This window comes from Carettochelys insculpta, chromosome 5 (genome assembly GCF_033958435.1).
Source record: "Carettochelys insculpta isolate YL-2023 chromosome 5, ASM3395843v1, whole genome shotgun sequence".
Taxonomy (NCBI): domain Eukaryota; kingdom Metazoa; phylum Chordata; order Testudines; family Carettochelyidae; genus Carettochelys; species Carettochelys insculpta.
Window position 1 is genome coordinate 126,922,002 of NC_134141.1, and position 24,513 is coordinate 126,946,514.

A 24,513-nucleotide genomic window follows, 5' to 3' on the forward strand; every position below is an offset into this window, starting at 1 on the left:
GTTGTGAAGCCCAGGACTTAACCAGGGTTCAAAAAAGAACTAGAAAAAGTCATGCAGGACAGGGCCATCGATGGCGACAGGTAGGAACGGTGTCCCTCGCCTCTGAGTGTCTAAGCTGGAAGTGGATGACAGAGGAGGGACCGCTTGATGATTCCCTGTTCTGTTCACTCCCTCTGAGGCACGTGGCATTGGCTATTGTCAGCAGACAGGACGCTGGGCTAGGCAGACCTTTGCTATGACCCAGTGTGGCTGTTCCCGTGTTCTTATAACTCAGTTGCAGCTTGCAAAAGATGGGGCTGCAGAGCTCTGAGGGGTTCTCGGGTGTTAAGCAGGTGGGCCATGGTGCAGCGCGGCCACTGCAGGTAACTCATTGGTGGCCAGTTCCTTGTGGCTGATGCTTTGCTTTTCCTCTTGTTACATGGCTCCAGCTACGCCTGCTACGGGTGAGGTAAAAGGCCGGTGCTGGCAGACCGAGCTTTCAGGTGACACAAGAGCCAAGCAACCAGCCAGGCAATGCATGTCCCCCGCCACCAACTGTTCCGAGAAGCCACCGATAGGGCGTGGCTGCTTCCAGGTGCTGGCGGGATTGGACAGTCAGCAACAGGCAGCTAAGCAGGGAGGAAGATCCAGACCTCCCTCCTGCACCAAAGCCTTCTCCCTTACCCCAGGCTCTGCAACCTGTCGGCTTTGGAACAAACTCGCAAGGGCCTAGAACTGACTCCGCCATCTCAGCAAACCAGCACGGGGGGCAGAAGTCAGAACCCCCTGCTCCAAAGCACAAAGCATCACCATGGCAGCGAGGCAGCAGAGCCGGACAGGTCTCCCCTGCTAACGAGTGCAGAGGGTACCCGTGTTTGAACAAGACCTAGGCTCCAGCATAGGGGGTAAAAAGCACGTACATGCAAAGGGTCTCATCTTTCCCGGCGCTGGGCCCCCACAGCTCCTGCAGAAGCCATCGGGGACTGGGAAACGCATTATGTCTAAAGATCAGCGTGTTGCAATGGGCTGTAAATGAAAGCTGGCTGCTTTCCCGTTGCTTTTCACTCCTGGCATTTCTATGCAGGTGTTTAATGCTGACCTGGAATGGATTGCTTGTTTAAAAGTTACTCATTCTTCATGCAGAGATAAAAAATCGACACTTTGTCACAGCTCAGAGAAGCGCCTTTGGATTTGCCGTTCCCTCCTGCAGTGTGGAACTAACCCATTTTGGCCATCGCAGAATTCTTGAGCAAATCTAATACTCTCTCCTAGAGATATTTATGTATGAGCATTCTGCGCCCATTTCATTGCAGCAGCTGGCCACCCGAAATACGACTCCTAACATCTGGAGACTAATACGAGACAAACTGTTTTTATTTTCCCTCTAATAAAATAGCTATCTCCATATGAAGTGTGTGGGGCATTAGACTGATGGAGTGCAGTAAACTTTACGGCAAATTTCAGTACCCTGTTAAGTGTGTCTGTATGGCCTATAACTTGTAACCTACAAGACAAGTAAAATACCATCAAGCAGAGCAGAATTTGGAAGAGAGTGATAGAAGATACAGGAGCAGCCCAGAGCCCATTTTCTGGAAGACCCCCACAGCATCAAGTAAAGCCAACAGTTGGGCCGGGAAGAAGGCAGTTTTGGGGTGCATAATGGCAGACTCTGCTTGGAGGTAGCAGGACATGGTGAAGGATGAGTCTGGTCCACCTGTGGGTTGTGTGTTTGACTATTTGTTTTTTGCTGTAAGGGTAAGTCTACACAACGAAGGTATTTCAAAATTTTTTCCAAATAACTATCCGAGCACCTACAAAATGCAACCGCTATTTTGAAATAATTTCAAAATAGCGGTTGGCTTATTTCAAAATTGTTAAACCTCATTCTTCTACAATGAATAGCACCTATTCTGAAATAGCTCTTCCGAAATAGGGGCAGTGTAGACAGGGAAGAGCACCTATTTCAAAATAAGCCATAGCGCAGCCATGACTGTATTTCAAAATAGGTTCTATGTGTATAGATGCTGTATTTGAAAATAGCTAAGTGCTATTTTGAAATGCATTTTTGTGTGTAGCAGCCTTATTTCTAAACAAACTGATTGGGAAGAGCAATTCCAGAAGAGCTTAGTTCGAACTAAGGCTGCTCTGTAGACATACCCTACATTCGGTAGCCAAGCTGACCCGGATCTGCTGGTGAATGCCTTCGCAACGGCCATGAGGTTCTGACCCTGAGCACTTTGATCAGCTCTGCTGATCGACATCCCTGAGAGGGGAGTTGGACTCCCAGCCAGATGGTGTGGGGCAGAGCTGTGCTGAGCTAAACAGAAAGAGGGTCAAGAACGAGTAACATGGCTCGCAGGAGAGTTTGGGAGGGTGTTCGGAGATGGCAGGTGAGACACTTTCCTTTCAGGTTCATCTCTGCATGCAATTCCGTGATGAGCAGCACTGGTGACTCGTAACCAAGATGCCCGTTTCCTTTCCTTCCCAAAGCCAAGAGGGACTTCCTGCGCATGACGTCCAAGCTGGTGGCTGTGCTGAAAGAGAAGATTCTTGATTTGCAGAGTGAGTCAAGGTACTACTGAGAAGGAGAGAAGCGGAGGCATTCCTAGAAAGCCAGGTTCAGGAAACATCGGTATCCCCAGCTCCAGGAAGAAAGGAGCTGGTCACAAGGGAGTCAGAGAGAGAAAAAGTCAGGGAGGCAGCCTAGCAGGTCATAACCACCACTAGTAATAGCCACAGCATCATTCTACCTCGTGGCAGACAAGGATGGACAGGTTGTGGCCACCGGAGAGAAGAAGACCAGAAGGAATTCCACACAGCTAGAAGTTTCCAATCAATACCAGGTCCTCAGTGTTGAAACAGGAAGAAATCTCTCAAGATCCAGTTTGTCCAACAAAATGGAGAAGCGTTTGGGACATACTTGAGGGAGGCAGCTGTCAGAAAATCAAGCTTGCCTGCAAGGAGTTCTGGCACCATCCAAGATAGACAGGCAATCCTTGCTGGGGGTCCATTACTCAGAAGAACTGAAGGACATTCTGCAAGGGACAGATGGACAATAAGGCAGAGTGATGCCTTCTTTGGGATGCCTCTCTAAGATCACACAGGCTTCTGAAGTTACTGCGCAAGGCTCCACTGGTGATGGTTCACGTCAGCACTCATGCCCCTGTGTCCCAGGGAGCTCACAAGGTAAGAGCCAGCTTCAGAGAGCTTGGGAGTGTGCTGGAAACCAGCATCCATGGGCTCGTCTATGAGAAACTTCCTGTCCCACAAGCCAAGGATCACAGAAGACAAACGATGCACAAAGTGAATCACTGGCCAAGAAAGTGGAGGAGGAAAGGGGGACTTGGGTTTTGTGTGGGTTTTGTGGTTTTGGGTTTTGGTCTGTCTTCTGTACAGAATGGGGGCCTTTGTTTTGGGTGGCCTCCCCCTCCGCAGAAGTCAGAGAGTTCCTTCTCCTTAAGGACCAGCTGGCTAGAGGAGCAAGGAGGATCTTAAGGGGAGGGTGGGCGAAGGAGAAGGATAAGCACTCAGCACAAAATCAAGGTGTAGAGAAGCAAATTAATCAAGGGACCAAAGGACACAAAGAGAAGATGTTGTTTAACTGCCTGTCCCTCAATGCCACAAGCCTGGGTAAGGAATGAGAAGAATCGGAACTGCTCATTTAACAGCATAAATTCGATCCAGCTGCTATTGCTGAAACCTGGTGGGAAGATTTGCATGACTGGAATGTTAAAATCAATATCTATAACTTGTGCAGGAGGGATCAAATGGGCAAAGGGGCGAGGGGGGGCACTCTATGTCAAAAATGGCTTTGTCTCTTTCCGAGTCCTGCATAACTCAGACGCAAATGGTCTCGAATGCTTATGGATCAATGTCCCAACCGATAAAGCACAAAATGGAGTGTAAGTTGTAACCAAATCATGCTAGGGCACAGAATGTCCATCTGCTTATGTACCTATCCATAATGTACCGGACAAAAAGTTGCATGCTCACAGGGAACTTCAATTTGAGTGACATATGTTGGAGGCATCCTCCTGCCAATATCAAAACACCCTGGAAATTTCAAAATAATGTAGATGGTGCATTCCTAGTCAAAAAGTGGTTCTGCCAGCACTGGAGAATTCTCTGATGGATTTCGTCTTGACAGATAAAGAGGAGCTGATCACAGAGCTAAAAATTAGTGGCAGTTTAGGTACAAGTGATTATGACTTGATCACATTTCTAATGAGCAAGAAGAATAAAACCCCGACCACAAGTGTAGATGATTGGAACTTTAAATGGGCCCATTTCACAAAGCTGAAAACAAGGATGAGCCAAATCAGAAGGGAGAAAGATTTTAATCAGAAAAAATGTGAATAATAATTGGGAAGTGTTTAAAGAATACCTTACCGGGTGCCTCAAAAACTAAAATTCTATAATGGAGGAAGAAAGCCAACTTGATTTAGAGGGGAAGTGAGTGCAATATAAAAATAATGTATGTACACATATATATAATGGAAAAAAGAGAACGTTGATGCTAATTAATATACATCAGAAGCTAAGAGTTATAGAAAATCTATAAGGAAAGCAAAGGGACACAGGAAGAAATCTATGGCCAAAAGAGTTGAGGACAATCAGCCAGAGGTTTTAAAATATGTAAGAAGAACATAAATCTGACAATGATATTTGTCCATTACTAAATGAAAATGCTAGAATTAGCAATAAGAATGCAGAAAAGTCGATATTAATAATTATTTCTGTTCTATATTTGAGAAGAACAGCTGATACAGTCTCATCATATGGTGATGACGACACTTTTTCCTTTCCACTCCTATCTCTGTGGGTGGTAAACAAGCTACTAACGACAGACATTTTAAAATCTTCAGGTCCAGATAACTTATTCCCAAGAGTTTTAAAGAGCTGGCTAAGGAGATTGCTGAACTTTTCCAGTCTATTTGCAATAAATGTTGAAACACCAGGAAAGTTCCAGAGCACAAGAAGAAATTCAATGTTGTGCCAACATTTAAAGAGAGAAAACAGGACGACCAAGGCAATTACAAGCCTGTCAGTCTGACACTGAGCTCAGGCATAATAATGGAGTTGCTGATACAAGGTTCAATTAATAAAGATTTAAAAGATGGTAATGTAACTAATTCCAATCAATATGGGTTGAGGGAAAATGGATCCTGTCAAACTAACTTGGTATCTTTTTTATTGAGATTAAAAGGTCAGTGGATGAAGAGAACGATGGTGGTGTAATTGGCGTATTTAGCCTCTGTAAGATGTCTGACTTGGTACTGCAGGGTATTTTGTTTTAGAAAGCAGGACGATGCCAAGGTAACAGGACACTCACGGGAGGGATGAAAAGCTGGCTGACGGGTCTCCAGATAGAATTGTAAATGGGACATCATCACCAAGCAGGAGTGTTCCCAAGGGAGTATTTCAGAGCTTGCTACTTGGCTCATTGCTGGCTAATATTTTTATAAATGACCTGGGGAAAAACCTAACATCAAAACTGATAGAATCATAGAATACTAGGGCTGGAAGGGACCTAGAGATGTCATCAGGTCCAGCCCCCTGTCCTCATGTCAGGACCAAGTACTGTCTAAACCATCCCTGAGAGACATTTATCTAATCTGTACTTAAATATCTCCAGAGATAGAGATTCCACAACCACTCCAGGCAATTTATCCCACTGTTTGACCACCCTGACAGTTAGGAACTTTTTCCTAATGTCCAGCCTAAACCAACCTTGCTGCAATTTAAGCCCATTGCCTCTTGTTCTATCCTCAGAGGCCAAGAAGAACAAGTTTTCTCCCTCCTCCTTATGACACCCTTTTAGATACCTGAGAACCGCTGTCATGTCTCCCCTCAATCTTCTCTTTTCCAAACTAAACAAGCCCAATTCTTTCAGCCTTTCTTCAGAGGTCATGTTCTCCTGACTTGATCATTCTTGTTGCTCTCTTCTGGACCCTCTCCAATTTCTCCACATCTTTCTTGAAATGTGGCACCCGGACCTGGACACAATACTCCAGCTGAGGCCTAACCAGCGCAGAGTAGAGCAGAAGAATGACTTCTCGTGTCTTGCTCACAACACACCTGTTAATGCATCCCAGAATCATGTTTGCTTTTTTTGTAACAGCATCACACTGTTGACTTATATGTGGCTTGTGGTCCACTATAACCCCTAGATCCCTTTCTGCCATACCCCTTCCTGGACAGTCTCTCCCCATTCTGTATATGTGAAACTGATTGTTCCTTCCCAAGTGGAGCACTTTGCACTTGTCTTTATTAAACTTCATCCTGTTTACCTCAGACCATTTCTCCAATTTATCCAGATCATTTTGAATTTTGACCCTTTCCTCCAAAGCAGTCGCAACCCCTCCCAGCTTGGTATCATCTGCAAACATAATAAGTGTACTTTCTATGCCAACATCTAAATCGTTAATGAAGACATTGAACAGGACCGGTCCTAACACAGACCCCTGCGGAATCCCACTTGTTGTACTTTTCCAGCAGGATTGAGAACCATTAAGAACTACTCTCTGGGTACAGTTATCCAGCCAGTTTTGCACCCACCTTATAGTAGCCCCATTTAAATTGTATTTGCCTACTTTTTTAATAAGAATATCCATATAGAGTACACAGTTTGCAGTCGATACAAAAATTAGGAATATGGTAAGTAACCCCACACCTCTGCACCCCAACCCTCTGTCTCAGTCCTGAGCCCTCATCTTGGGCCCCCACCTCACACCCCTCACCCCACACTGCAGCTTTGTTTGTGTACTGATTTGGGGCGCATTATGACATTGCTGCCCCCAACTGGAACTAGGAAGTGAAATTAATTCAACACTTTCAAACCTCAAAACAATCTGAGGGACTTGTTTGATTTGCCAGGGCCCCCACTGCTGGGTGGTTCGGCTCAGCTGAGCTCACTCCCCCTTCCCCTGGAATCTGCCCTTCCGACGCGAGCCAAGGCTTGGCGGAGGTTCGACAGCACAGGGCTGCTTTTCTCCCCCTATCCAGGTTTTTGCCATGCCTGCACGCCAGCCGGGAGGGAGCATGGCCACATGCGGGCTGCTCATTGCTAGCCTGCTCAGAAGCAGGAAGCAGTGGTTCCCCGGGGATGTAAGTGTCCAACCGCCGGGGAGCTCCTCCTCACTTGAGCCCCAGCTCTGCCGACGTTTGCCCAGCCCTAGTTCACACACAATCCACTGCAACGTGCAACGAAGGCCAAGAGACGGTGAGGTGCCATCTCTAAAGCCAACAGCTGGGTTCTAGTGGACTTCCAAGGCTATTTCTGCACTGCACTCTACACCCGGCTTGGAAGCCGAGCCCAGTTCTTGGCACACGCCAATCTGTCTGAGGCAGGTCAGCTGCCCTCGGGACTGGGATCACGCCTCTGCTAGGCTGGTAAGAGCCCACCTCTCCCGGGAACTCCACACTGAGCCCCGTCATTCTGCAGAATGCTCAGGCTGCAGGCCCAAGAGGGAAGGTCTGTGGAGCAGACACCTTAGCACAGAGGCAAGTCCTGGGGGGCCAGTCATTGTAACTGAGGTTTACAATGCAGCATGGATGCTCGTGCATGGGGTTGGAACCCCCAAGACCCACAGACTCCAGCTTTGAGTGCAGTGTAGCTGGGGCTAGATGGCTGTGTTTGCAGGAGCCACAGCAGGGCTCTGATCTCAGCTGGGGCATGGAATGTCTCTCTCTGTGCAGCTGTGCCACACCCTACACAACAGGACTCTGAGCTCAGCTAGGGAGGGACTATCTCTCCCCAGCTGCCACAAGCTGCCCCTCCTCAAGAAGGTGGGCTGCCTGGACAGGCTACATGATCTCAGCCCCGAGTGAAGGAGAGAGCCCCCCTTGCTCACAGTGCATCATGGGGGATGTAGTCCAAACAGGCAGACTCACCCACCAAGCGGCATGGGGACAAGAGGCACCCAAACACCATCTCCCATGAGGCCGCATGCTCTCCCCCGTTTTGTGAATGGGCGTGCATGGTGGCAATCCTTTGTCATGGTGCATCATGGGAGATGTAGTCCTGCCAGGCAGCCCAGCCCATGCAGAAGACTGGAGACAAGGACCCACAGTGGCACTTTCAAGTCAAAGTAACTGGGTTTTCAGGCAGTCTTTTTAGTTAATTTTATTTTATTTTATTTTATTTTTAACCAAAGAAATCCAAATGTAGAAAGCGGGCACTGCTCATGTTATTTCGTCAGAAAACCCCATTTCAAAAAAAAAAAAAATCTGTGGAAAATTTTCAAGCAGCCCTAACCACAACATTCTTGTGAATTAAGAGTAGTAGCAACAATGGGCCCAGGAGCTGGAGCGTGCCACTAGGAAAGGCTGAACCACAGCAGTCTGGGGGCTGGCAGCAGGAGACGCCAGCATGCCAGGCTGGCAAGGGGAGCATGAGGATGGGGCAGGAGGAGATGGGGGAGGGAGCCAGGGTCAGTGCAACAGGTGACGTTTCATGCAGACAGCCAGGTGAAAGGAAAGCCAGGATACCTGCAAGGAAGCTGCACTGATTGGGACCAGAAAGGGCCAGGCCCTCGGCAATAGGGATAGGCTGGGAGGGTGGGGTTTGAGCGAGCGACGGGCGGAAGCAGGGAAATTAATGAGATCCTGTTTGAGGGGAGAGGACAATGCTAGAATCGTGAACCTGGGCAGCGGGGGGTGGCAGGGGGGAGTGTGAGCTGAGAGGTGAGCATAAGGGGTTGGAAGGGCGAGCTCAGTGGTCTGAGCCTTAACCTGCTTAACCCATGGCTGTGAGCTCAATCCTTGAGGGGACTGTTTAGGGAGCTGTAGCAAAATAGTAAAATCACAGGCACATTCTCATATTCCTCAACTAACATCACATGCCAACAATGTCCACATGCTTTGTATATTGGACAGACTTCAAACTCTCTTAGGCTATGTCTACACATGCCCCAAACTTCGAAATGGCCACGCAAATGGCCATTTCGAAGTTTACTAATAAAGCACTGAAATGCATATTCAGCACTTCATTAGCATGCGGGTGGCCGCGGCACTTCGACATTGACGTGCCTCGCCACCGCAGGTCTCGTCCAGATGGGGCTCCTTTTCGAAAGGACCCTGCCTACTTCGAAGTCCCCTTATTCCCATCAGCTCATGGGAATAAGGGGACTTCGAAGTAGGCGGGGTCCTTTCGAAGAGGAGCCCCGTCTGGACGAGCCGCGCAGCGGCGAGGCGTGTCAATTTTGAAGTGCCGCGGCCACCCGCATGCTAATGAAGTGCTGAATATGCATTTCAGCACTTCATTAGTAAACTTTGAAATGGCCATTTGCGTGGCCATTTCAAAGTTTGGGGCACGTGTAGACACGGCCTTAGACAAAGACTTAATGGGCACAAAACAGACATAAAAACACTCCTCATCCACAAACCCGGCAGCCAGCATTTTAATGGAGTGGGCCATTCTGTTAATGACTTAAAATTTTGTGTCTTACTGACAAGGAATTTCCACAACATTCTTGAAAGAGGGACTGCTGAACTCTCTTTTATATTCAAATTTGACACATTACATGTGGCTTGAACCGGGATGGGAATTTTCTGGGTCATTATAGGGGCTCATTTGCATACTTCGCTTAATCTAATTCTTGACACAAACCCCCACCCCTCTGCTCTCTGATTTGCTCACCTTGACCATTTTTTTTCTGATTTGTCCACCTTGATTCCTATTTTTGGTTCTCTGTGCCTTAAATATTGTCTGTTCTGGCATGGCTATGGTCTGAAGAAGTGGGTCTGTCCCATGAAAGCTCATCATCTAATAAATTATTTTGTTAGTCTTTAAAGTGCTACTGGACTGCTTTTTTGTAGCAAAAAAAAAAAACAGAGGAGGGTGCTTGGTCTTGCCAAGAAGGCAGCAGAGTGGACTTGATGACGTCCTGTGGTACCCATCAATTTCATTTGGTGTCCCCTAGTTCTTGTATTATGGGAAAAGGTAAATAATTTTTCTATATTCACTTTCTCCACACCATTCATGATTTTATATACCTCTATCATATCGCCCCTCAATCGCCTCTTTTCCAGACTGAAAAGTCCCAGTCTCTCTAGCCTCTCCCCATATGCGACCCGTTCCAAGCCCCTAATCATCTTAGTCGCCCTTTTCTGAACCTTTTCTAATCCCAATATATCTTTTTTGAGGTGAGGAGACCACATCTGCACGCAGTACTCAAGATGTGGGCGTACCATAGTTTTATATAGGGGAAGTATGATATCTTTTGTCTTATTATCGATCCCTTTTTTAATAATTCCTAACATCCTATTTGCTTTACTAACTGCCGCTGCACACTGCGTGGATGTCTTCAGAGAACTATCCACTATAACTCCAAGATCCCTTTCCTGATCTGTCGTAGCTAAATTTGACCCCATCATGTAGTACGTGTAATTTGGGTTATTTTTCCCAATGTGCATTACCTTACACTTACCCACATTAAATTTCATTTGCCATTTTGCTGCCCAATCACTCAGTTTGCTGAGATCTTTTTGTAGTTCTTCACAATCTGTTTTGGTTTTGACTGTCCTGAACAACTTGGTGTCATCTGCAAACTTTGCCACCTCACTGCTTACCTCATTTTCTAGATCATTGATGAACAAGTTGAACAGGATCGGTCCCAGGACTGACCCCTGGGGAACACCACTAGTTACCATGTTATTTGGGAGTCCGCTGCTGGCTGACCAGCCCAATTCCAGAGCCACAGATCTTACCACGAAGGGGCAGGTGTTGGAAGATGTTGGGGGAGCTTGGGGCAGCTTTTGCTGCTCTTTTCTCCACGTCTCCTCATCTGTACTGCAGTAGGACCTCTCACATTGCACCACTGCCTCACGGATCCCCAGTCTCCAACGGGGAACGTCCTGGGCAAGGTTCTCCCAGGTGTCAACACTGATGCTGCACTTTTTCATGTGCGCCTTCAGCATGTCCTTAATCATAGAATGCTAGGACTGGAAGGGACCTCGAGAGGCCATCGAGTCCAGCCCCCTGCCCCAATGGCAGGACCAAGTACTGTCTAAACCATCCCTGCGAGACATCTATCTAACCTGTTCTTAAATATCTCCAGAGATGGAGATTCCACAACCTCCCTTGGCAATTTATTCCACAGTTTGACCACCCTGACAGTTAGGAACTTTTTCCTAATGTCCAACTTAAATCTCCCTTGCTGCAGTTTAAGCCCGTTGCCTCTTGTTCTAACCTCAGAGGCCAAAAAAGAACAAGTTTTCTCCCTCCTCCTTATGACACCCTTTTAGATACCTGAAAACCACTATCATGTCCCCCCTCAATCTTCTCTTTTCCAAGCTAAACAAGCCCAATTCTTTCAGCCTTTCTTCAGAGGTCACATTCTCTAGACCTTTAATTATTCTTGTTGCTCTTTTCTGGACCCTCTCTAATTTCTCCACATCTTCCTTGAACGGCGGCACCCGGAACCGGACACAATACTCCAGCTGAGGCCTAACCAGCGCAGAGTAGAGCGGAAGAATGACTTCTCATGTCCTGTTCACAACACACCTGTTAATGCATCCCAGAATCATGTTTGCTTTTTTTGCAACAGCATCACACTGTTGACTCATATGTAGCTTGTGGTCCACTATAACCCCCAGATCCCTTTCTGCTGTAGTCATTCCTAGACAGTCTCTCCCCATTCTGTATGTGTGAAACTGATTGTTCCTTCCCAAGTGGAGCACTTTGCATTTGTCCTTATTAAACATCATCCTGTTTACCTCAGACCATTTCTCCAATTTATCCAGATCATTTTGAATTATGACCCTATCCTCCAAAGCAGTTGCAACCTCTCCCAGCTTGGTATTATCTGCAAACATAATAAGCATACTTTCTATGCCAATATCTAAATCATTGATGAAGATATTGAACAGAACTGGTCCTAAAACAGACCCCTGCCGAACCCCACTTGTTATACTTTTCCAGCAGCATTGAGACCCATTAAGAACTATTCTCTGAGTATGGTTATCCAGCCAGTTATGCACCCACCTTATAGTAGCCTCATCTAAATTGTATTTGCCTAGTTTTTTTATAAGAATATCATGTTAGACCATAACAAATGCTTTACTAAAGTCCAAGTATACTACATCTACCGCTTCTCCCCTATCCACAAGGCTTGTTAACCTATCAAAGAAAGCTATCAGATTCGTTTGACATTATTTGTTCTTTACAAATCCACGCTGGCTGTTCCCTATCATCTTACCACCTTCCAAGTGCTTGCAGATGATTTCTTTAATTACCTGCTCCATTATCTTTCCTGGCACTGAAGTTAAGCTGACTGGCCTGTAGTTTCCTGGGTTATTCTTATTCCTTTTTTTATAGGTGGGCACTATATTTGCCCTTTTCCAGTCTTCTGGAATCTCTCCTGTCTCCCATGATTTTCCAAAGATGATAGGTAAAGGCTCAGATATCTCCTCTATCAGCTCCTTGAGTATTCTAGGATGCTTTTCGTCAGGCCCTGGTGACTTGCAGACATCTAATTTTTCTAAGTGATTTTTAACTTGTTCTTTTTTTATTTCGACTTCTAACCCTACCCCTTTCCCACTAGCATTCACTGTGTTGGGCATTCCTTCCTCAGACTTCTCAGTGAAGAGCGAAACAAAGAAGTCATTAAGCATCTCTGCCATTTCCAAGTTCCCTGTTACTGTTTCTCCCTCCTCACTGAGCAATGGCCCTACCCTCTCCCTGGTCTTCCTCTTGTTTCTAATATATTTATAAAAAGCCTTCTTGTTTCCCTTTATGCCTGTAGCTAGTTTGAGCTCATTTTGTGCCTTAGCCTTTCTAATCTTCCTCCTGCATTCTTGTGTTGTTTGCCTATATTCCTCCTTTGTAATTTGTCGTTGTTTCCTTATCTGGCTTCTGCTGGCCCCTAACACTCCTCTGTCCTTCCTCCAACTCAGAAAACAGAATCTGTTTTGGGAGGCACTGATCAGACATCCCAACCACGTGACCAGTCCAAGAAAGTTGTTGACGAATGATAACGGCTTCAATGCTGGTCATATTCGACTCTTTCAGGCTGCTCACATCCGTGCACCTGTCCTTCAAATGATACTTATATGTTGTCCAGGTTTCACATGTGTACAGGAGCACTGGAACAACCACTGCACCATTTACAAGGATCTGGCACCAAAAGGTGCCTGGCTGACAGTATGTTAGGTGTCCCAGTGGGTGAAATCCTAATACCAAATTACCTCCAGATTTACAGCTGCAGTACTTCTGCAAAGTCTCTGAGACGTGACTCTCCTGCTACTTAGGTTGGAGAGTAATGGCAGTGTAGTTACCTTGTGCGCCGCAGGGAGCCCCTCAGCCCCCACTCTCCCACCTTCCCATAACTCACCTGAGACCTGACACACTCATTGTCCGGATGCACTGTTGTCACAATCTATGTAAACAATAAAAAGTCTTGTGGCACCTTGTAGACTAACAGATATTTTGGAGCATAAGCTTTCGTGAGCAAAGACCCACTTCATCAGATGCATGAGTCTTATGCTCCAAAATATCTGTTAGTCTAAAAGGTGCCACAGGACTTCTTGTTGTTCTCCAAGCTACAGACTAACACGGCTCCCTCTCTGATAATAATCTGTGTAAGTCGCCTTGGAAGGCGTCATATGGTAACATGGGCTACGTCTACACGTGCAGCCAACATCGAAATAGCTTATTTCGATGTTGCGACATCGAAATAGTCTATTTCGATGAATAACGTCTACACGTCCTCCAGGGCCGGCAACGTCGATGTTCAACTTCGACGTTGCTCAGCCCAACATCGAAATAGGCGCAGCGAGGGAACGTCTACACGTCAAAGTAGCACACATCGAAATAGGGATGCCAGGCACAGCTGCAGACAGGGTCACAGGGCGGACTCAACAGCAAGCTGCTCCCTTAAAGGGCCCCTCCCAGACACAGTTGCACTAAACAACACAAGATCCACAGAGCTGACAACTGGTTGCAGACCCTGTGCCTGCAGCATAGATCCCCAGCTGCCGCAGAAGCAGCCAGAAGCCCTGGGCTAAGGGCTGCTGCCCACGGTGACCATAGAGCCCCGCAGGGGCTGGAGAGAGAGCATCTCTCAACCCCCCAGCTGATGGCCGCCATGGAGGACCCGGCAATTTCGACGTTGCGGGACGCGGATCGTCTACACGGTCCCTACTTCGACGTTGAACGTCGAAGTAGGGCGCTATTCCTATCTCCTCATGAGGTTAGCAACTTCGACGTCTCGCCGCCTAACGTCGAAGTTAACTTCGAAATAGCGCCCGACGCGTGTAGACGCGACGGGCGCTATTTCGAAGTTGGTGCCGCTACTTCGAAGTAGCGTGCACGTGTAGACGCAGCTATGATGAACAAAACAAACCAGCAGAAATTTAGCACTTTAAAGACTAACAAAATGATTTACTCGGGGAAGAGCTTTCGTGGGACAGACCCACTCCATCAGATCCAATCTCATTTCCAACACAGCCTGACATTTATAAGTACAGAGGACCAAACATGGTAACATGCTGGTCATTGACATTACTGTGTGCAGGACATACGAGTAGTGTACAAAGCAATAGGTGCTGGAAATATGCTCATTAAAAGACATTTTTCAGGAAGGACACAAGCCCAGCCTGTCCTAGACAAAAGAAAGTGGCTTTGCCGGTTTCCAATGTAAACTGAGCCAAGCAGTACATCAGAGGACAGTGAAAAGTCCATTTACACAGAAGGTAAACAAAGCCATCAAGCTGAACCAGTGGCAGGAGGACCAGTGAACCATCACAATGGGGGATGAAGCCTGTTCCCCCAGGGAGCCTTCCTGGGTCTTGAAACAGAGGCAATGCACTTTGGGGGATGTCAGCAGAGAGAGGCGCCCATGTTGCTACCCATCACCCTAGAAGACAAAAGGGGAGTGATGCCCTTTGTGCTCATGGAAAGTGAATTCTCTTGGCCTGAACAGCGAGAGAAGCTGGAACTGAAACCTGCTGAGGCTGTAACTTGCTGGAGTTAAGTTTTAGTCACTGGGAAGTGTGTTTTGTTTGGTTTTACTTGGGTGCATAAACCAGGTCTTCTATTCTTATTTGCATCTCAGTCTCTGGGCTTACTAATAACATAGGCTTGCTTTGTTACAAAGCCATCTGAGTGCTGGTGATTCAACTGACCTCAGCTGAACTGAGGGGTGCCCTGTCTCTTTGGAAGTGGCAAACACCCTAACTTGTGTGTGTCCAGGGAGAGGGACTACACACAGCAGGGAGATGCTTCTGGGGAGCTCAGAACTTGGAGCTCACAGATTGGTACCTGCAAGGCCAGGTTTGGGCTGGCAGGGTGCAGAAGAGTTCCTGGCCAGATGGATAAGCTGGTGTCCCAGAATCCTGGCATAGAGTTTAGGAGCAGTAAAGGCCCCTCTTCCTGAAGCAGAGTAGTCACACGAGGTCTGGGGGACCTGAGGCAAGTCATTGCCACTTGTAATTATCACTAAGCTGGCGAAAGACAATAGCCACCTGCGATTTTTTAACTCTGGGTTGTTTTGTTTTCTCACTTGCAGTTAATCCACAGTTATCTGCAGTGTCTCTGTGAACGACACAGCCAGAGAGACTCAGGTGGCACAAACTTTCCTAGCACGTCGACTGATCACCTCAGAACTACACCACAGCTGACACAAAGCATTTCTCCCAGAGCTAACTCTTACACAACACATGTAACACTGCCAGCCATAGTGCCTCTTTGCAGCTTGCAATCATGTTACAATGCCCTGAAGATGTGCATGAGAGCCACAACTGTGTGTGTTACTAATAGCTGGCAAATACGGCAACTATCCAGGCCTGGGAAGAGCGCTTTAATCTCGGGGTCCTGTTAAATGAGCTGAATATTGATCATAGTTGTAAATGAAACCTCAAATCAAAGGGGAGAACTGGAGCTGAGGCTCATCCAGCAATTCCTTTCACTCCTTTCCAGCTGGCATCTCTTCATCACAGCTAAGCTGCTGCTGCCGCTTTCATCTTAATTTGGCCGGCAATTCCCACCCTCCCTAGCTGGCCAATTTTCTCACCTCTGCCCATAAGGGAAATTACGCACCCAGCCAATGCTGCTGCAGACCTGCATCTTTAGGACAATGCTGCTCAGACACAGTCAGAAGCCCAGTCCCAGGAATGGAGAATTTTAGACACATGATTATTTATCTGTGTTAGGTTCTGCCCCACCAGGCCTGATCTGTATGAGGATGGAGTCTCTGACAGCTTCCCCGGGCCAGACAATAGGAGCAAGGCGATAATTAAAATGTGCTGGAAGCAGAGTAAATCCAAAGGGCCGTTAATAAAGACAAGAAACGAGGGAGGACCTGGGGGACTGCAACAACCTAGAAAATGCAAAACCAGCATCCAGCCGCTTGAACCAGTGCTGCCGTTGCTTGCCCCCATTGGCAGGCTTTAGCAGAGCTCGCACACACCACACACATGCACACACACACACAAACACACACACACACACACACACACATGTGGGGTGCAGGGGAAGTCTAATGTTCTATTGCATCCCTGGAGTCTGTTCTCTAAGCACCTGCTGAGGCTGCAGAGGGACAGCCAGAGCAGAGCCGGACTACGCGCTAGCACACCTACCTGTGCTCCCAGTTGGCACCGGTCGCACACTGCTTGCCCTGGGTGGAAGAGAGACACACCCCAGCTAAGCCAGTGGTGGGTTTCTGGGTCTGAAGCAAGCAGGTTGCATAGTGCCTGCCCTGCTGGGCTCTGGGGCCAAGAACCTGGCTGGATTGAAAGTCTGTTTCTAAGTGGGACGGGTGGATCCAAGTACCCGCAGGCCCCAGAGTCTGAATGACAGGGTCAAGTTCTGTCCACAAAACCAGACCCGTGCCTGGCTTCAGGGGCACCACTCGGGCATTGCACCGGCGCGATACAAATCAGAACGTGGCCCCAACTCCGCTACCCTGGATTTGCACCGATGGAGCAGAGTCCAGGCTGGGATGAACAGAGCAGACAGGGGCTCCTCTGGGAAGGCCCAGCAGGCAGATACACCTTCTTCTCCAGAGCTCAGCATGCCATCCTGCCTCAAGCAGTGCAGCCCCCGGGGAGGCGTGCTGCTCCAGAGAACCCCCTGCTTCCCTCTCTCGCCCTGTCACCAGGGCCCTGGACAGGCAGAGGTGAAGTGGTGGGGGAATGTGCCCCTCAAATGCCAGGAGGAGGAGCTGGCCAGCAGAGCGGCTAGTGAGGGGAGCTGGAACCCACAGCTGTGGTTCAGACCCTTCCCCCTGCTCTCACCAGCAGTGATGGGCAAGCAGAGCAATGCAGGCCCAGCTCACAGCAACGCCCCCCACCGCATCGCCAGGGGGCAGGCAGGATCACCCTGCACTCACCAGCAGGAAGTAGAGCAACCAGGCCCCAGGAGCAGAGCAAACTGGGGCCACCCTGCCATTGCCAGTGAGTGCAGGGGGCCTGCACCCTCACTCCCTCCCCCCTCCCCCACCGCTAACATCTCTTCAGGGAAGAGGTGGCATCTGGGCAGAGGGTGGTTACCCCAGTCCTTCCCCAGGCTGGGGGGGGGTCACATGGCCAGTGGTCTTCCCTGCCCCTTTCACCAGTCACCCCCATCGACAGGGATAGATTCCGTGGGGTGCCAGGGAGGGGGAAGCAGCCCCTTTGATAACGCAGGCTGAGGCTAAGACCCAGGAATCTCCCTACCTAGGAGAGTATCATGGTGCCCTGCGTTTTGTCACCCCCCTGCAGAGTCCAGCCGCAGGATGCAGGCCCTGGCCTGGCTCGAAACAACCCAGTCTTAAGCACGACTCACCTCCCAGCCACCTCTGTCCCCCAGAGAGCTCCCCCAGCGCGCCGAGCAAGCTATCCCTTCCAGCCCAGCGCTCTGGGCTGTCCTGCAAGAGGTGGGTTTCTGGTTACAGTAGCCACTGGCTACCAGAACCTGGCTCCATCCAGTCAGTACAACAGCCACTGGCTGCCAGAACCCAAATCTACCCAGTGGTTACAATAGCCACTGGCTACCAGAACCCGGCTCCACCCAATGGATACAATAGCCTTTGTCTACCGGCCCCACTCAGTGGGTGTCTGATGGGGGACTCGGTCTAGGGGCTCACAGGCTCCTGCCACGCTCATCCCAGGAAAGGAGCAAGGGCACTAAGTCATCCAAGCAGCCTAGAGGGCCTCTGCCGGAAAGCAACCAATCAGGGGGAAGCTGCAAGCAGTGGCCAATCAGAGCGTAGTGAGCGATTATAAAAATGAGCTGCACGAGTGAGCCGAGGCAGTGGTGTGCTGGAGCCCGGAGGAGGGCGGAGGGTGTCCCTGGCTGTCCGCGATGGGCTGCAGCACCATGGACAGATCCATGCTGGCCGTGTCCGGGGGAGCAAGGACGCTCCCCTGGTTCACCCCGGGCTCGAATGCAGCAAAGCCCTGAGATTGGCCCCGGGGACCTGCATGTTGCTCCGTTAAAGGGACACAGTGGCACACAGCTGCTGGCCCATGGGCCGGGCCCCAGAGCTGTGAGCAGGTTGAGTTTGTCTCTCCCAGTGGGCCCCCGGGAGAGGAGCTCTACAATTGGTCAGGGATCAACACCCCTCACCCCTCAAGGGGGTGTGACCTCCCTAACAGCCAAGCTGGGGACAGAAGGGCCCTGAGGGGGGTGCAGCCATTCCCTCCAGGAAGGAAACTGCAGGGGTGCAGCTCAATAGCAGGGCTGGGAGTGCTTAAAAGCGGCAGACAGCTGCCTTGTAGCGTCTCCCCGTCGGCTGCTTTCCACACCCCACCAGCAGGAGGCGCACGCGAGAGCTGGAGGCTCCCCCCTTTCCCACCTGCGCCGGTGACGCCGGGCTGTCCTTGCTGGTCTCAAGTTTTCACCCAGGCGTCCAGTTTTTTTCTCTTTCCCTCTGAGAAGTTGATCCGCTTTTTTTTTTATCTCTCTCTCCTCTTGCTTTCAACGAAATTAGGTGAAAATTGTCACAAAAGTCCCCGTCAAGACAAAGGGCTGGCACATCAGGAAATGCATTCATTAAATCAAAAACCCAGAGATGGCCGGGCCGAATTAATCAGCCTTCGCTGTAATGCTCAGCCTCGGATTTTATTTCCTGTAATTAGCCCATTGATAGGAACGTCTATAGAAAGGAGCTTTTAGCAGGAGGCGCCATTAGCGTAATGGGAATGGGCTAATAGAGTTTTATTGGAATTTTTACGTTGACTTCACGGCTTTTTAAAGCAGCTGTCTCCATAGGCGTTACGACTCTGATTAACGTTTATACGGCGCAAATCAGAGCGATGCCCTCGGCGTCTCTTGGACTTGCTCGTAACCGTCCTGTGTTCCCAATACCGCAGCTATTCCAGGGAGAGGAATTTTTTTCATGGCATCAGAGGCTGGGAAAGTTTTGTTCCCATGGAAATAGTTCAGGTTTCGCTCTGCTCATGACCAGCGCGGGTGACGCCTGCTTTGACCTAGGCCCCCCCAGGATGCTGCCAGAGCGGGGCTGGGGGTATTTGTCCTCGCTCGTGGGAGCAGCTGCGGGCCGGAGGGGCAGGGCGCCCTGCATTGGACTCCTGGGTTTGCCGCTGTGAGCTGGTCACTGCCTGCGCCTCTGGAGACACTCCGTTCTCACGCGCCTCCTGCAGGGGGCGCTGTCACCTTCCCACGGCCGTAGGGCGCTGCCGAGCATGTGGGAAAGGGCACGGGACAGTGCAGCCTGCCCCCTGCTGGGTGAGCTCAGTAGTGCCCGTGTCCTAGACCCTACACGGCTTTCAAATGGGGATTTTCCTTCACCTCGGGACGCGGAGGGAGCTGCTGTCGGAGCCCGCGGCTGCGGCGCTCTGCCCCGGGCTGGACGGCCGGGTGACAGCTGTGGCTTTCTACCTGCTCGCTGCTTTGTTCGTGGATTCAAAGCACCTGCCATTTGCTTAGACTGGCCCGGGGAGGTGCTGTGCCCCTGCGCGGCCGCTGCTGAAGCGTTGGCGGCGGGGGGGGGGGGCGCTCCTCGCTCAAGCTGTGTGGGTCGGTGTCCGGGGCACCGGCACGTGAACACGCTTCGGCCTCAGCCGAGCGCCAGCTGGCTTCTAGCTCGGCCTGCGGAGCCGCAGGTTCGGTTCCCCCTGTCAGTTGTTACATCAGCCCTGCGGGGAGCGCCGGACTTTGGGGTAAACTTGCCCGTGCAAGCGTGGAGCAGGGGCCGTTGCAGCGGCGACAGCAGCTCTGGCTCTCCAGCCCCTCTGAGTTCAGCAGGTTCACTGAGCCCCCGCCTGAGCCACGACGCTGGTGGTGCTGTTCAGAGCGCCCTGGAGTGGGGGGGGGCCTCGCTCGCATTGGTGTTTCTCCCCTGCCAGAAGCCTCAGGCCCAGCTGCAGATAAGCTAGAGCCGCCCAGCGCCATAGGGAGCAGGGAGGGGTGGAGAAGGCGCAGGACGGGGAGGGAGGGGGTCAGGACTCTACTGCTTCCTCCCCCTGAGAAGGGGAAAAACTGAGGCAGAGCGGGGGGGGCTGCTGGAGGGGACAGACAGCTCAGCAGAAGCCTGGCAAAGGGAACCCCGAAGCCTCTTCTCAGCCCAGCTAACTGGCCGTAAACTGCAGTGAATGCCAGCCCCGGGGAGCCAAACCCCTGCTCGCCCCAGGCGAACGCAGCTGGGAATGCGCTCGGCTCCCTGTGCCCCGGCGGGTTGCTTAGTGGCGATGATTTAGAAAGAGATCAGCGCGCCAGGAGAGAGACTGACCTGTCTGTAAGGTCCACGGGTTGTCTGTCTGTCTGTCTTGCCCGGTCCCGGACCCAGCGCCAGTGGATTGCATTGGCTACGCTCTGCAGTCAGTGCCAGGGAAGAGGGCGTATGGGGGCCCTTGGCCTGAATGACTCTCTAGATGCTCCCGGAACGTGCCTCAGTTTATTGCGGAGATCCAGGCCCTGTTGTGCTCGGCGCTGCGCACAGTGGAGCAGGAGAAGGGCCCTGCCCAGCAGCAGGGCAGGAAGTGCCCCCCCCCCGACTACACTGAGGCCAGGAGACACTTTTCTGGTAGCCTGGCCCCCGTGCCTGACTGCAGCCCATCCGGGCCCAGGGACGCTTGTCCGCTCCAACGTGCTCACAGAGCCCTGAATGCTGCCTCTGGCTGCCAGCAGAACGCCCAGCCCCCTCTGCGTGTGGGGTGCCACCGTCCGTGGGGGCTGCAGCTGCTTGTCCTGGGTTCTGGCCCGGCTGAGGTGAAGATGCACCGGATTCCCCCAACCTGGGTCCCCTTCGAGGACTCTGAAGTGAACAGGTGAAGAGCTTGGCCTTGGCACAGGTGCAAAGGGGCCTGGGGGTGTGCGAACCCCAGGTGGGTGCCTCAGTTTCCCCAGGCACAGCATCAGTGCACGGTGGTGAGGGGAGTGTCACTGTGATGACTTCTCACCCATAGGCCAGGCCGTCCCTGCTCCTGTAACCTAGGCAACCAGGTGACCCCTTTCTTCCCTAGGACCAGGCCAAACGAGGGAGGAGGGGCCTGGCTGGTTTGACTTGGAACTGGGCAGTTGAGTGGGGCAGTCTGGTCTGGCTGGGGGGGGAGGAAGCGGGCCAGGGACCCCCTCTGGGCCCCTCTCCCTAGGATGGAGGGTACTGACAGCCTATGGTTTTCTGTACTGACCAGCCTGTTCTACCCAGTGGCACTGTCGACGAATAAACCTTCTGTTTTACCTGCTGAATGAGCGTCACATCTGACAGCGGAGGGGATGCTGGGCCTGGGACCCCCAGGCTCTGTGCCTCTTGTGTGCTTGGCACAGTTTATCACGGGAGCCTCACCGCCCAGCAGAGCCTGAGCAGCCATCTGCAGTGCTGGGCAGAGAAGAAATAGGTGGCTTCTCAGAGCACTTCCCCAAGCGCTTGTGGTTAGATGCTTTTAATCACTCTCAGAGGGGTGGCTGTGTTAGTATCTGCAACACCAACAAGGAGTCCTGGGGCACCTGAGACACAACAGATTTCTTTGAGCACAAGCTTTTGTGAGTCCAAACCCATTTTTCAGATGCACAGAGTCACACATGCCAGCCACGCATCTGACAGCCGTCTGGACCCACAACTGCTTATGCCCACAGAAATCTGCATTTCTCTAAGGTGCCCCAGGGCGCCTCCTTGTTGGTGCTTTGAAGCAGAGCATTGGTGCAAAGTACGTTGGTTTAAAAATCTCTTGCAAATGTAGGAAAGCGTGGGAGGGGGAGGTGTTTGCAGCGCCCTGAAGGGGCAGCTGTGGTCACCCATCCCACCTCTGCAGACCTCAGGCCCCGGAACTGCCCCGGGAGAATGCTTAGCGTGGGTATCTGAGAAAAACTTCCACTCTGATTTCCATCCTCGTCAGCGATGGAGACGCCGCCACCACCCCGGCTAAGATTTCCCCTGGCTAATAAACTCTCACTAAAGGTGTGTCTACACTTGCATTCCTCTTTCGAAAGAGGTGTGCAAATGAGGTGCATCGAAAACGCAGATGAGGTATACATTTGCATATTCAGCACCTCATTTGTATATTCTAATTTCGAAAGAGCTTCTTTAGAAAGAAGAAAGCAAGCATAGATGCTGCTCTTTCAAAAGTAAACCCATCTTCGAAAGAATCCTTCTTCCCATTAAATAAGCTGGGTTTACGTTCAAAAGAGCAGCACCTACACTGGCTTTCTTCTTTCAAAAGAAGCTATTTCGAAATTAGAATATGCAAGTGAGGTGCTGAATATGAAATTTATACCTCATTTGCATTTTGATTGACCTCATTTGCGTAGCTCTTTCTAAAGAGGAATGCACGTGTAGACACACCTTTAGGCCATGTCTACACTAGCCCCAAACTTTGAAATGGCCACGGAAACAGCCATTTGGAAGTTTACTAATGAAGCACTGAAATGCATATTCAGCGCTTCATTAGCATGTGGGCGGCAGCGGCGCTTCGAAATTGACGCGGCTCACCGCCGCGCAGCTCATCCCGACGAGGCTTCTTTTCGAAAGGACCCCGCCTACTTCAAAGTCCCCTTATTCCCATTTGCTCATTTGCGTAGCCATTTCAAAGTTTGGGGCTAGTGTAGACATAGCGTTAGAGACAGAGAGGGAGCCATGCTAGTCTACATACTGTCGAAACAAATTTGAAGAATTTTCAGTCTGCTTTGGAAAGAGAAACTGCTGAACTCTCTTTCATATTCAAATTCAACACATTCACATGTGGTTTGAACCAGGATGCAAATTTTCTGTGATATTATAGGGGATCCTTGACATACTTGGCTTCATTTAATTCTTGTCTTCCCCGCCACCCCCCTGCCCCTCTGCTCTGTGATTTGCTCACCTTGATCATTTTTTTCTGATTTGTCAACTTTGATTACTGTTTTTGGCTCTCTGTGCCTTAAACATTGAGTCTGTTCTGGTCTGGCTATGATCTGAAGAAGTGGTCTGTCCCACGAAAGCTGATCGCCTAATAAATTATTTTGTTAGTCTTGAAAGTGCTACTGGGCTGCTTTTTCTTTTTCACTTAGAGACCTGCACCCTATTTCCAGCGTGAAAGTGTCTAGCTTCAACTTCCAGCCACAGGGGCATGTTAGACCTTCCTCTGCTGGGCTGCAGAGCCCAGGATCAAATATTAGTTCCTCATGGAGGTGCTTCTAAACTGGGAGGGAGTCACCCCTTCACCTTTTCTGTGTGAAGCCAGATCCTTTGTGCTGGTGCAGGCTATGGCTTCAAGGCAGATTTTCTAACCCTTCAGTCATTTCTCTGGCTGCTGCCTCAGCCTTCTCCTATTTCTCAACAGCCTTCTGGAATTGCCAGAACCAGAACTGGCCCCAGCATTCCAGCAGGGCTCACAGCTGTGCCCCGCAGAGGTCAAACAACCTCTCCAGGCCTGCCCAGGGCTTGCATTGGCCTTTTCGGCCACCGCCTTGCCATTGAGGCGCATGGGCAGCTGATCAGCCATCCAGAGCCTTCCATTACATCCCCATTCCCAGGACAGACTGCCCCACCCCGGACACGACCTTCACATTCACATTCAGCCATATTAGAAATACACATCGCTGGCTTGTGTCCCGTGTACTCCACAGCCCTGACCAGCCAAACCCCCTTACTTGTCGACCTCTCCCACAACGACTGTGTCCTCTGCAGACTTTCCCAGGGATGATTTGGTTTGCTTCCAGGTCATTGATAAAACAGCCAAGCCCCGAGCCTCAAGGAACCCCACTGGCAGCAAACCCCTTGGATGAGCACTCAGACAAGCCGAGCAGTCCTGTAGAGCCTTAAAGGCGAAAACTTTATTTATTAGGTGATGAGCTTTCGTGGGGAATCATAGAATACTAGGACTGGATGGGACCATGAGAGGCCATTGAGTCCAGCCCCCTGCCCCAATGGCAGGACCAAGTACTGTCTAAACCATCCCTGCGAGACATCTATCTAACCTGTTCTTAAATATCTCCAGAGATGGAGATTCCACAACCTTCCTTGGCAATTTATTCCACTGTTTGACCACCCTGACAGTTGGGAACTTTTTCCTGATGTCCAACCTAAACCTCCCTTGCTGCAGTTTAAGCCCATTGCCTCTTGTTCTATCCTCAGAGGCCAAGAAGAACAAGTTTTCTCCCTCCTCCTTATGACA